Raw genomic sequence first — 11,830 nt, 5'->3', positions numbered from 1 at the left:
CCTCCATTCACTGCACATACTACCACTACTACTCCTATTATCCCAGTTGTTTTAGCTGTTCCGTTTATCCCTGTTGTTCCTCTTATCCCTGTGAATATGGCTAACAGATATGCACCTTTGCAATTACCTGCTAATCCTGGAGCTATGCCTTAGGATTACCAGACTAAAATCACATATTTTGATGGCACAAGTGCCTACACAGCCCTTCAGCATACAAAGAAAATGCAGGATTACTTTGAAAGCTATGAGATTGACGATGATGGTGTGAGAATGAAGATTTTTGTCCAAAGCTTGTCAGGTGATGTCAGGACTTGGTTTAGAGCACTCCCAGCCAATTCCATAGCAGACCCAGAAGCCTTATACCAGTCATTTATCAACAGATGGGAGAAAAAGAAAGATCCCTTGCACATACTAGCTGAATACGATACAATTAAAAGAGGCCCTCAAGAGATTGTTTTGGACTACTGTGCAAGATTCAATAGCGTTTATAATGCTATCCCACAAAACTTAAGCCCCCCACCTAACCTTGCCTTATATAAATTCCCTGATGGATTCGACCTAGATATGGCCTACCAATTAAAAGAAAGAGCCCCTAATAGCCTTGCAGACATGCAAAACGTGGCTGTCATTGTGGAGGCAAATTTAATTGCCAAAAGAAACAGAACTAGAACTGAGAGAAGAACCACCTTCAAGGAAGAGCCCTCAGCCTTAGATCAAAAGCTAGATGCTATTATCAATGGCATGCACAGGCTGGGAGATAGAGTAGAGAGTGTTGAGAGGAAATCATCATGGGAAGGGCAACAGCCCAACACCATAAGAAACCCAAATTTCAGGAAAACTCAAAATCCAAACGCTGGTAGGTCTAGCCCAGACCATGATATAAGGCCTGCTTTCCAAGAAAATTATACAGAAGCATCCACATCTAGTGATGCCATAGAGGACACTCACATGAACTTGGTGGATTTGAAGGGTGAGCAACAAATTTTCCTAACCCAAGAAGACCAAGATGACCATGACACAAATCAATTTCAGACTAACTCTGGTGAGTCTTTTGACTTCAAACAAGGTTATGATTCGGCCGTTTATGAAGTCCACAAACAGTATAAGCTGAGGACAAGAACCATAGATGTGCCCGAAAAAGTTAAACCAAAGGAGGGCAAACAACCCAACCACATTAGAGGCAAGGCTATTATAATAGAAACAGCTGATATTACTGTCCCAAACCCACACCAAGTGACTGTAGAGGACACACCAGACATGCAGCCCTCTAATGATCAACCTCTGCTACCTTCGTCCTCAAAGGAAAATGTAAATAGCACTCCTAAAAGCCTTCCCAAAATAGAAATACCGCAAGGTATCACTCACCATAACACTGATAATCAAGAGGAAAACGCAGAAAATACACTTGAAAAGGGGAAATCTGCTATTGCCAACACAAAGGCTCCATTGGAGAAACCATTCAACTTAGAAGCAAAAATAAGCAAACTTAAGATTTCTATCCCCTTATCTGAAATTGCAAAGCATGATGTGTATAGGCAACAAATCCAAAGATCACTGCAAATGCCAGAGAATAGGGATGATGTGAATGTTTTAGATGATACCCCTAAATTGATTTTTGGTCCAGAAGTTGATGGCAAATCAGCACATGGAGTTGTTCTCCCCTTTTATGTTAGTCTGCACATACATGATAAAGTTTTACACAATGCAATGTTTGACTCAGGTGCCTCACACAACCTTATGCCCAAAGCTGTAATGGAGAAGCTAAACCTTGATGTAACAAGACCCTACAAAGATCTATTCTCCTTTGACTCAAGTCAAGTCAAATGTTTATGCCTCATCAAAGATTTGTGTGTCTCCTTAGTCCAATACCCAAACAAGACAATCCTCATGGATGTGGTGGTTGCTGACATTCCACCAAAGTATGGCATGCTGTTGTCAAGATCTTGGGGGGCAAAACTCCAAGGATCTCTCCAATTAGACCTCTCCTATGCCACTATTTCAGTCTTTGGGCAACCAAAGAGACTGTATAGAGAAACACTGATGAAGTATGTGGTAAGTAGTGAGGAAAAGCCCCAGAATTTCCCTATCTATTCAATCCATTCTGATATGGACTCTTTTATTTTGTTTAATGATGAAACAAGTTCTCCAACTAATGAGAGGCCTTTGCCTTTAGTACAACAAGCACACATCAATGAAGAATCGGTTGCACATACCCATGAGACTGTCACAACAGCCAATGCAACCAGCACACAAGGAAAACCTCCCAAAACACAAGACTCGGGTCTGCCCAATCCTAAAATGACTGAAACTCTTAATACTAACCACAAGCAAGAAATCACATGGTATTTAGAGTTTGATGGCTCTGTTAACAAGTTAGGAGCAGGGGCAGGAATATGGATTCACAATACACATAACAACCATGCAGAGGGTCATGCTTATAGACTGAATTTCAAATGCACCAACAACATGGCTGAGTATGAGGCACTCCTCTTAGGCCTTAAGCTGCTCAAAGCTTTAGGAGCTGCCAAAGTTTCCATTCTAGGTGACTCAGACCTAGTAATCCAACAAATGAAAGGCAACTTTGTTACCAATGATAGAAGGCTAAGAGCTTATAGGATTGCTGCCACTGCAATACTTGATACATTCATTGAATCCAAGCTTGCCAAGATTTCAAGAAATCATAACATTCATGCTCACAGCCTAGCCACTTTCGCTAGTACATGTAAGCTTCCCTTTGAGCCAAATCACCATTTCACTTCTGAAATAAAATATTGGCCTGCTGTCCCAAATAACATTAAAGATTGGAAAGTGTTTGAGGATGATGCTCAAATCAACAATTTTCTTACCTTATAGCATGAGTTTTCAGGCCTATCTAAAATTTAGACCTATGCCTCTAAGTTTACCTACCTTGGTTGACATTAAATTTAGTCTAATCTAGAACCCTGGATTGGTCTCTACAGGACGTTGGAGGGGTAATGGTTGATATTGCAGGCGTGAGTGCACTAGCTGATTTTGAAGTGATAGAGATTGTGGATGACAACAATCCCTACCCTGTGCTACTTGGGATCAACTCAGCCACTGACATGAATGGGGTAATAAATTTGAAGAAATGGAAGATGATATTTAAGAATAAATCATTCTATGTAGTAGTGCACCTGGACCCTACAGAAGGACCGCGCTATACTGAACCAGTCCACGATTATGAAAGTGATGATGATTTGGACCAAATTTACAAGATAATGATGCGAGATCAAGATTGGGTGAATTCGACAGTAGATGGATGTATTGCATGGGACTATGAAAGTTCCTGCACATCAAATTCAGACGAAGAAATGGAGCACTGGCAGAATTGACTATATGAAGTATCTACATTGCACTGTAATATGATGACCAAGTCATTGGGCTATGTATCATCAGAGGTAAGAAATCTACCTTACTATGGTTTTTTAACTGATTTTGATCACTTTTTTAATGCATTTGAGAAAGAAGTGCTAGAGCATCATTACTTCCAGGCACTGGACTGGGCATTGTGCGCTACACCTGTGAGATGGTGGGGCACACACAAGGACAATTTTGATGATTGGCATGTATATAGAAAAATGATGAGAGTGCGGTTTGGTAACCCACACGTGCGACTAACAGAAAAGTATGATGGGAGGAATGACCCGCGCGACCATTTGGAAAAATGGACTGAAGTGTATGGAGTGAAGCCTCAGCCAAAGTGGGTACATCTGTTTTTTCATACCTTGGATGTTATACTGATGAATTGGTACTTGGAGACAGAACTCCACCATGGCACTAAAGAATGGGATGTTTGACGTTCAGCTTTGAGGATGGGTTTGAATGTATCGATGAAGCATTGCAGGAGGTTAAGGCAGTGATCTTCAGGATACTGCAGGATCCTCTAGATTTGATTCAACCTGATTGGACTACCCAGCTGAGCCACGCGTTGGAGTGCTACAATGTAACAGTGGAAGAAGAAGATGAAGACCTGAGGAAGATTAATATTACAGAAACTGAAGGTCACTGCGAAGCTGAAGGACCGCAACTAAAGAATCCAGACATCACCGAACCTCTTAAAACTAGACAGGTGAACATTGGCACGGAGGCAGAGCCAAATTTTGCAAAGATTGGGGACTACTGGGACGACGTGACAATAGATAAGGTCGTTGAATTACTCCATGAATATGAGGATCTATTCCCCAAAAATTTTTCACATATGAAAAGGATAATAAGGGACTTGGGATTCATGAAGATCACTCTAAAACCAGACGTGAAGCTAGTTAAGCAAAGACCTTATTGCCTCAATCCAAAGTATAAAGAAAGGGTCCATTTGGAGTTGGATAAAATGCTTGCAGCAGGCATCATTGAATTAGTAAAAGAGTCTGATTAGGTAAGCCCAATGGTAGTTCAGGACAAAAAATAGAAGGATGAGATACGGATATGCGTAGATCTCAGGAAGTTGAATGATGCCTATGTGCATGATCCCTTCCCAACTCCGTTCACTGATGAGGTGCTGGATAATGTTGGCGGCCAAGAAGCATATTCGTTTACTGATGGGTTCTCAAGGTACCATCAAATCAAGATCGTGCTGGAAGATAGCAGTAAGATGATCTTCATGACTGAATGGGGATGCTTCTAGTATACTATGATGCCGTTTGGGCTAAAGAACGCACAAATGATCTTCTCACGCGTAGTCATCGCAGCGTTCAAAGATTTCATTCACAAATTTCTGGAGGTATACTTTGACGATTGGACAGTGTTTGGACCAGTAAAGCGCCATTTAGCAAGTCTGTGCTTGATGCTAGATACATGCTAGAGGTACCAGATTGCACTCAATCTGAAGAAATGTTTGTTCCATGTCCCTTTTGGGACCTTGCTAGGTCGCATGGTATGCAGACAAGGCTTGATGGTAGACCCTGCCAAGATCGCGGTTATAATCAATTTGGAGGCACCAATAAGTGTGAAACAGTTGTGCGCAATGTTGGGACATACATGGTACTATAGAAAGTTCATTAAAAGCTATGCCCAGCTCACTGCGCCAATGGAGAAACTATTAAAAAGGGATGCTACATTTTGCTGGAATGAGGAATGTCAAAAGAGCTTGGATGTGCTCAAAGAGAAAATGGTCACTGCGCCGATCCTAGTCTTCCCAGATTGGAAGAAGGAATTTCATGTGCATGTGGACGCGTCATGTATTGCGCTAGGAGCAGTATTGACACAGGCCAGTGAGGGAAAATTGGATCATCCCATAGCATTCGCAAGTAGGAAGCTATCTAAAGCTGAGAAGAATTATTCAATGATAGAGCGCAAAGGTCTGGCTATGGTATATGTGCTCCAGAAGTTTAGGCACTACCTGCTAGGCAGACACTTTAAGATGTATACAAACCATTCTACATTGTACTTAGTGAACAAGCCTATGTTGGAGGGGAAAATATGCAGATGGCTATTGCAATTTCAAGAATATGATTTTGAAGTTATTGTGAAACCAGGACGATTGAATGCTGGACTAGATCATCTGTCACGCATTGTAACAGGAGAGGAGCCTACTAATTTGGAGAAAGGACTATGTGACGTGCAACTATTTGCAGTGCGCGTCGTGGAAAACCACTTTGAATATATTATACACTTCCTAACGAAGGGAACGACTCCAGAGGGATATACTAGCCAACAAAATAAGGAATTGGTGGTACGCACGCAGACTTTTCTGTCATTGTAGGACACTTGTATAAAATGGGATTAGATGAAATACTGCAACATTATTTGCCAGAATTTGAGTGAAACAACATCCTCACTGAGGCTCATGGAGGAGCCACAAGAGGACCTTATGTGGGAAAAGCAACAACATAGAAGATTCTATGCGCTGGGTTGTGGTGGTCGACACTACATAAGGATTCAAAAGCGTATTGTAGGGCATGCGATGCATGCCAAAGGACTGGGAAACCATCACGGCGGGATGAGCTGCCACTGAATCCATAGATATTATTACAACACTTCGAGAAATGAGCGATTGACTTTGTGGGACCAATTTAACCTCCACAAAAGAAGACGGGTGCGTGGTACATCATCACCGCGACTAAGTATTTAAACATATGGGTGGAGGCACAGCCTGTGAAGAACTATACAAGCACAACATCAATAAAATTCATCTTTGAGTATGTGCTAACAAGGCTTGGTTGTCCAAAAATTTTAATGAGCGATCACGGTACACATTTTCTTAATGAAGCGATCAACGTCTTGATGGAGGAATTTCAGGTTTACCATCAGAAGAGCATGCCATATCACCCACAGGCTAATGGCACGATAGAATCATTTAATAAGATACTTGAGAACATGCTGATGAAGGTTTGCAATACACAAAGAAATGACTGGGATGTGCGTGTACCCGTGGTGCTATGGGATTACAAACAGCTTGTAAGACGCTGAGTGGAAAAATGCCTTTCAGGCCGGTTTATGGCATTGAAGCTGTGATGCCAATGGAATACATTACACCTAGTCTACGCATAGCAGCATTCACAGGAATGATAGATCTTGTAGCCATGGAAGAAAGGCTCACGCAGCTGGCAGAACTAGAAGAAGATATGTTTCTAGCTAGATTCCATCAACAAGTTCAAAAGGAACGCGAAAAGGCATGGCATGATTGGCACATCAAACTGCGCACCTTCAAGGTAAATGATTTAGTGTTATTATATGATAACAAGTTTGATAAATTTCCAGGAAAATTTCGGATGCATTGGCTGGGGCCCTATGTCATCAAGGAGATTACAGATGGTGGAGTAGTTCAGTTGGTAAAGTTGAATGGAGAGACATTCCTAGGGAGGGTGAATGGTAGCTGATTGAAACCATATACTAGGGATCCAGCCAGATGACAATATGGTGGAAGCACAATCTTATCACTTCAGGAAGCTGATAGGAGGCACGAGACTATAAACTACATTACCTGAGTTTTAGAGCTATGTGGTTGGGGTACTGCGCAAAATGGAGGATTTTCATAGTGTCAGCAGAAGCACAAGGGGAGTTGCGCTATTGAAGGAGAGACCGTGCAGGGCAACCGTAAAGTGACCATTATGGTCACTGTTCATGACTTGACAGTGGGAAAATGGCTAAATGGATCGATGGGCGACAATTAAGTCAGAATTTAAGAGGAAGATCTTTGAAAATCTATCGCCACTCTAGCATTTATGAACCAATTTTTGGGGGAATGGTTGGATTTAAATTCAAAATTTCCTATAAATTATAGATTGCCGACCAATAAAAAACACTTTCCATTTTTAGAATTGAGGTGTTGAGCTATTAGGCGTGCATGAAGCTTGATTATTTTGATTCTTTGGTAGCGAGTTCGTTGTTTGAGAAATTGCTGAAGGAAACTCAGGAGCTTTTAACTGGCATTATGTCATCACCAATGGAGACTGAAAGTGTTGGAGAAGTGATGACAGCTTAGGGAACTCCCCCAAAGGTAGAAAGTATAGAAGTACCTGCAGAAGTACCCAAATCACCGAGGTCGCCTAGGCTAAGTTCTATGCCACCCAAAGAAGGTACCAAGAAGAAGAAGGATAAGCAGAAAGCAACATAGCTGGTGCATGAGTCTCCAAGGAAACACGAGAAGAAAGAAAAGCCTACTGCATAGGAGAAGGGCAAGGTAGTAGACCTAGAACCTGACGAGGACATAGAGGACATCAGTGTGGGTGTAGAAGATGTTGACATGGGGGCAGAAGACATTGATGTTGAGGGGGCAGACCCTATCTCCAAGCTGCCACCATATGTCCCTCCACGCCGAGGCAAGGCGAAGGTACCAAAGGACATCAATGAGAACAAAATCACACTCCTCACCCTATTGTTGCCAGACAAAATCACATTCGAAGGACAGTGCTTGGCACATATCCCCCTTTGGAAGCTGGAGGACTGGGATTTAGTAGATACAAAGCACTTCCCCACTTGGCAACTGATACATTCATGCACCGTGTCTTCTATAAAGACTCTGGTGTGACCGCGCTGGAGCCAAGACAGTGGATAAAAGGGGTGGATAAGGCAGGACTGTTGAACCTGCTATGGGTGTCGCATTACAACCACATGCCCATAACGTTGATAGTGATCAAGCAACTGTTATGCTTGGTGCATGATGGGTGCCTGTGGTTAGGAGATTTGATACCAATCACTGACATGCTGATCCACAGGATCACCTTGCTTCCGCACTCAGGCTTGAATCCGACCATGGAATTTGGCAGAAAGTCAAGTGAGCACGACCTCGCCGAATGAATGAAGGACAAGTTCAAGCTTTCCAAGAAGTCGTGTGGCTACTCCATCTCTAGCATAACCGACCCTGCGGCTAAAGTAGCCACCCAGATAGTGGCCTGCAAATAAACCCTGGGGGTGAGAACCCAACATCCATTCTCATGGCGAAAAAAAACAAAACTGAAGCAAGACCAACTCTTTTCCATTAAATTATTTAGTGGTACACCTAGAAGATGATTTAGAGCACAATCGATGGATGCATAATGATTTCGACATTCCCATGGAAGGCTATAAGTGCAAAAATGCACTTACAGTGTAATACCTTTGAGAGAAGGGGATTTGAAAATCAAAACCAACCTGGAGGAATGTCGAGCCTTAGATTAGCATGTCGGACATCAAAATAAACACTACGCTTATAGGCAAAGGGCTTACAGAATACCTACAGGGGCATACCAAGCAAAAGAGAGGTGAGATAGAGAAATCAAGAATTGAATTAAGAAATCAACAGTTAGCCATCAGGAGTATTGCAATAGCTAAGAAAATCAAAACAAGGCCACCATACCTTTTCTAAAAATAGAACTTCTATGCGCTAGCATTGAAGAAACATCGACAATGAAGTATGTAGACAAAGTGAGGCAGCGAGGCCGAGAAGAGTAGTAAATATGGAAATTAATGCAATATGGTGATAACCCATTATAAAAACCCACCATAGTCTCACCTAAGCTTTACAAGAACAAGGAGTACTTAGTTCACGAATAAAGAGAGAGACTTCTTAATGTAAAACGAAATTGAAAAGCAGAAAAAAAATATTATACCTGAACGAAAGGCTACCACCGCATGCAAGAAAGCTGGGTTAATGCCTTTATAACATGGGAGGAAAATTCCTTACTAGGCCAGGAACTCAACTGCAACATGGTGGCAATTTCGCTGCACCAAATACCATTGAACCCCCTCCATCGTTGAAGTGCACGAAGCCAAGACGACAGTGTGAATAGTAGGAACAAAACCCTCGAACAACAATGGATGAATGCCAATATGGGTAAGGGAAGAACCTTGAAGAAAAGAGGTAGGGTTTACAGCGATGGGGTGATCACCATTGATTAGAGATTCAATAATCCCAGCCATTGGAGACTCATCGCAGGGATAAGAATGAGGTCACTGACAATACACTAGGCAAGGCCGAGATCACATAGTTGGGGTGGTGTGGCATGCTCTGAATGGATGAGGATACGGTGGGTGGAGAATTTTTCATAAGGAGGATGGCATTGACGCTTTGGTGACTCTAGTAGTGAATAAGGTCGAGCCCATATGTTAGATCAATCAAACTCAACGACCGAGATGCCTAACTGTGTAGTACACTTAACCCTCAAACATTCAAGTGAGCTATCGGTTATAACATTAGAGGGGTGAGAATTAAATTATTCCCTAGGACCAAACCATATGTGATTAATACAAAGAACTATATGAAGTGCGACTGTGAAAAACCATGTTGTTATTTATAACGAATCAAATGATGTTATAACAAATGGTGTTAGTTATAACAAATTGAAATGGCTTATAACGAATCAAATTGAAGAACCTAGGTGGTAGTAAGTTTCCTATCATAGAGAACATAGGTAAAGAAATCATTATGTATTACTTGGAAACCAATTACGCAATTAAGTGTGTTAATAGTAAACTATACACTTCCGATATCATAAGCACTCACCAAAGCTACAAACTGTATGGAGAATAAATAAAAAAATAGTATGACTAGGTTCATTACATTTGCAATTGCATTGTCAAAGAATTATTTTTTTCAAAAAAACTACAAGAATATAAACGCTAAGTATCATTTTATCAAAGAAATAATTCATAATGGAGAAATAGTTTTGCAGCAATGTGGGTCATTGGAACAATTCACAAACATTTTCACAAATCCATTGGAAACATAAAGTTTTGTCCATCTAAGAGATTGTTTGGGCATAGTGAATATCGTGGTTGTGATTAAATGGGAGTGTTGGAAAATTAATCTCAACCACCACGTTAAATAAACTAGCAACAACTATCCCCCATAGTAAAACAAGTAAATCAAGAAAGCAAATTTTTATTGCAGGTTGTAGATTTTCTTTTCAGACTCAATGACAAGAATGTAAATGAAATTTGCATAGAGTACAAATTCCTCATTCCACAACACATCAGATAGTTAAGAACAAAGAAGTACTTAATGCAGAGTTAGTGAATTGTATGTTCTAGACTTTTACTCTGCAATTGGTGTTTGTATTGCACAACATCTACAAGTTCAGAAAATTATATTTTTTATATAAGAGCCCATCCTGTGTTTTAATGCTTTTACATGTTATGAATTAATATATCAAAAAATTGTATGTTTTAAGATGTGTTTCAAGAAGTATTTTTTGGTTGCGGAAGAAAGCTTGAGAGGTTTGGAGGAGAAAATAGTGGAACAAGTGGTGGCGGGCTCATGAAAATAAGAAGTTATTGTGTTTGACAGTGAGTCATCACGTAGTTATTGTGTTTTACAATGAGTCACCACACAAAAACTAGAGATGTTTAAACCTATGTAAAAAATCCAAGTTTACAGTGATGAATGGAGCTAAAGTCTCCAGTTTTGATTTGTAAATGTTTGTTATTGTCTTCATGAAATATAATATGAGTTACTTTTCTTTCACCCATAGTCTGATTTTTTTTTTTTTTTTACATTTACAACACATGTTATGTTTCTCTTTATTTTACTCCGCTTAAATTCTAATATTTTAACTCTATTTTTGTTGTGCAAGTTAAATTGTGTGAAATAACTTGGGTGGTATTGTCTAGAGGAGAACCTATCAAAGTTGACAACACAAATCAACAACTTATCGATTGCATTACAATGGTTGAAATTTATACATAAATGAGCTAAGGATTCAACAATGAATTTCGTCGACTCTCATTTATTTTCTACCTAAACTTGTTGACTATTAACTTGTACCAATTAACACTAACAACTCCCCACTAGGGGAAAAATTGGTGTGATTATTATTTTGACACCTCCCCTTAATCACAACCTATACATTAACTTTCGTACTGGTCTAAATCTCAGCTAGGCTTACAAACATGACTCAAATATTTCATTTTGACTTTCCTTTCTACAACATATTGAGGAAATTTTTTCTTGAACTTCTTGCTCCAAACTTCTTTCTTCTTCTTCTTACTCTAGATCGTTTTGGTTGCATTGTCATGGTCATCATCTAGATCTTCAACAATAGGTTCTCGTATTAATTGTTTACACCCTGCCTCATGAACTACCAGAAGCTCTTCAATCGTAGGATCTTGTAGAGTATACTTTGGCTCCTAATCATCAGCAGCATCACATTGTTTGTCAAATATTTCTTCTATCTTAAAAATATTGTTGGACCAAAAAATGCTTCCAATTGGACTCATGAAAAAAATGCTTCCAATTAGGCTCATGAAAAAGTGATCATCAAAAAATTCATTGTCAAAGAAGTCTAAAAATATAGACACATCTGTGCACCACCTTACATCAGTGACAAAAAAAATATGCAACAAACAAGACACTTTGGAGTTCTAACCATGCTCCCACAAAACTCTTAACACTTCC

The sequence above is a fragment of the Pinus tabuliformis genome, chromosome 2_2 (genome assembly GCF_031772625.1).
Source record: "Pinus tabuliformis cultivar Carrire ecotype Pingquan chromosome 2_2, CPIR1, whole genome shotgun sequence".
NCBI classification, from domain to species: domain Eukaryota; kingdom Viridiplantae; phylum Streptophyta; class Pinopsida; order Pinales; family Pinaceae; genus Pinus; species Pinus tabuliformis.
This window is presented reverse-complemented; position numbering follows the sequence as displayed.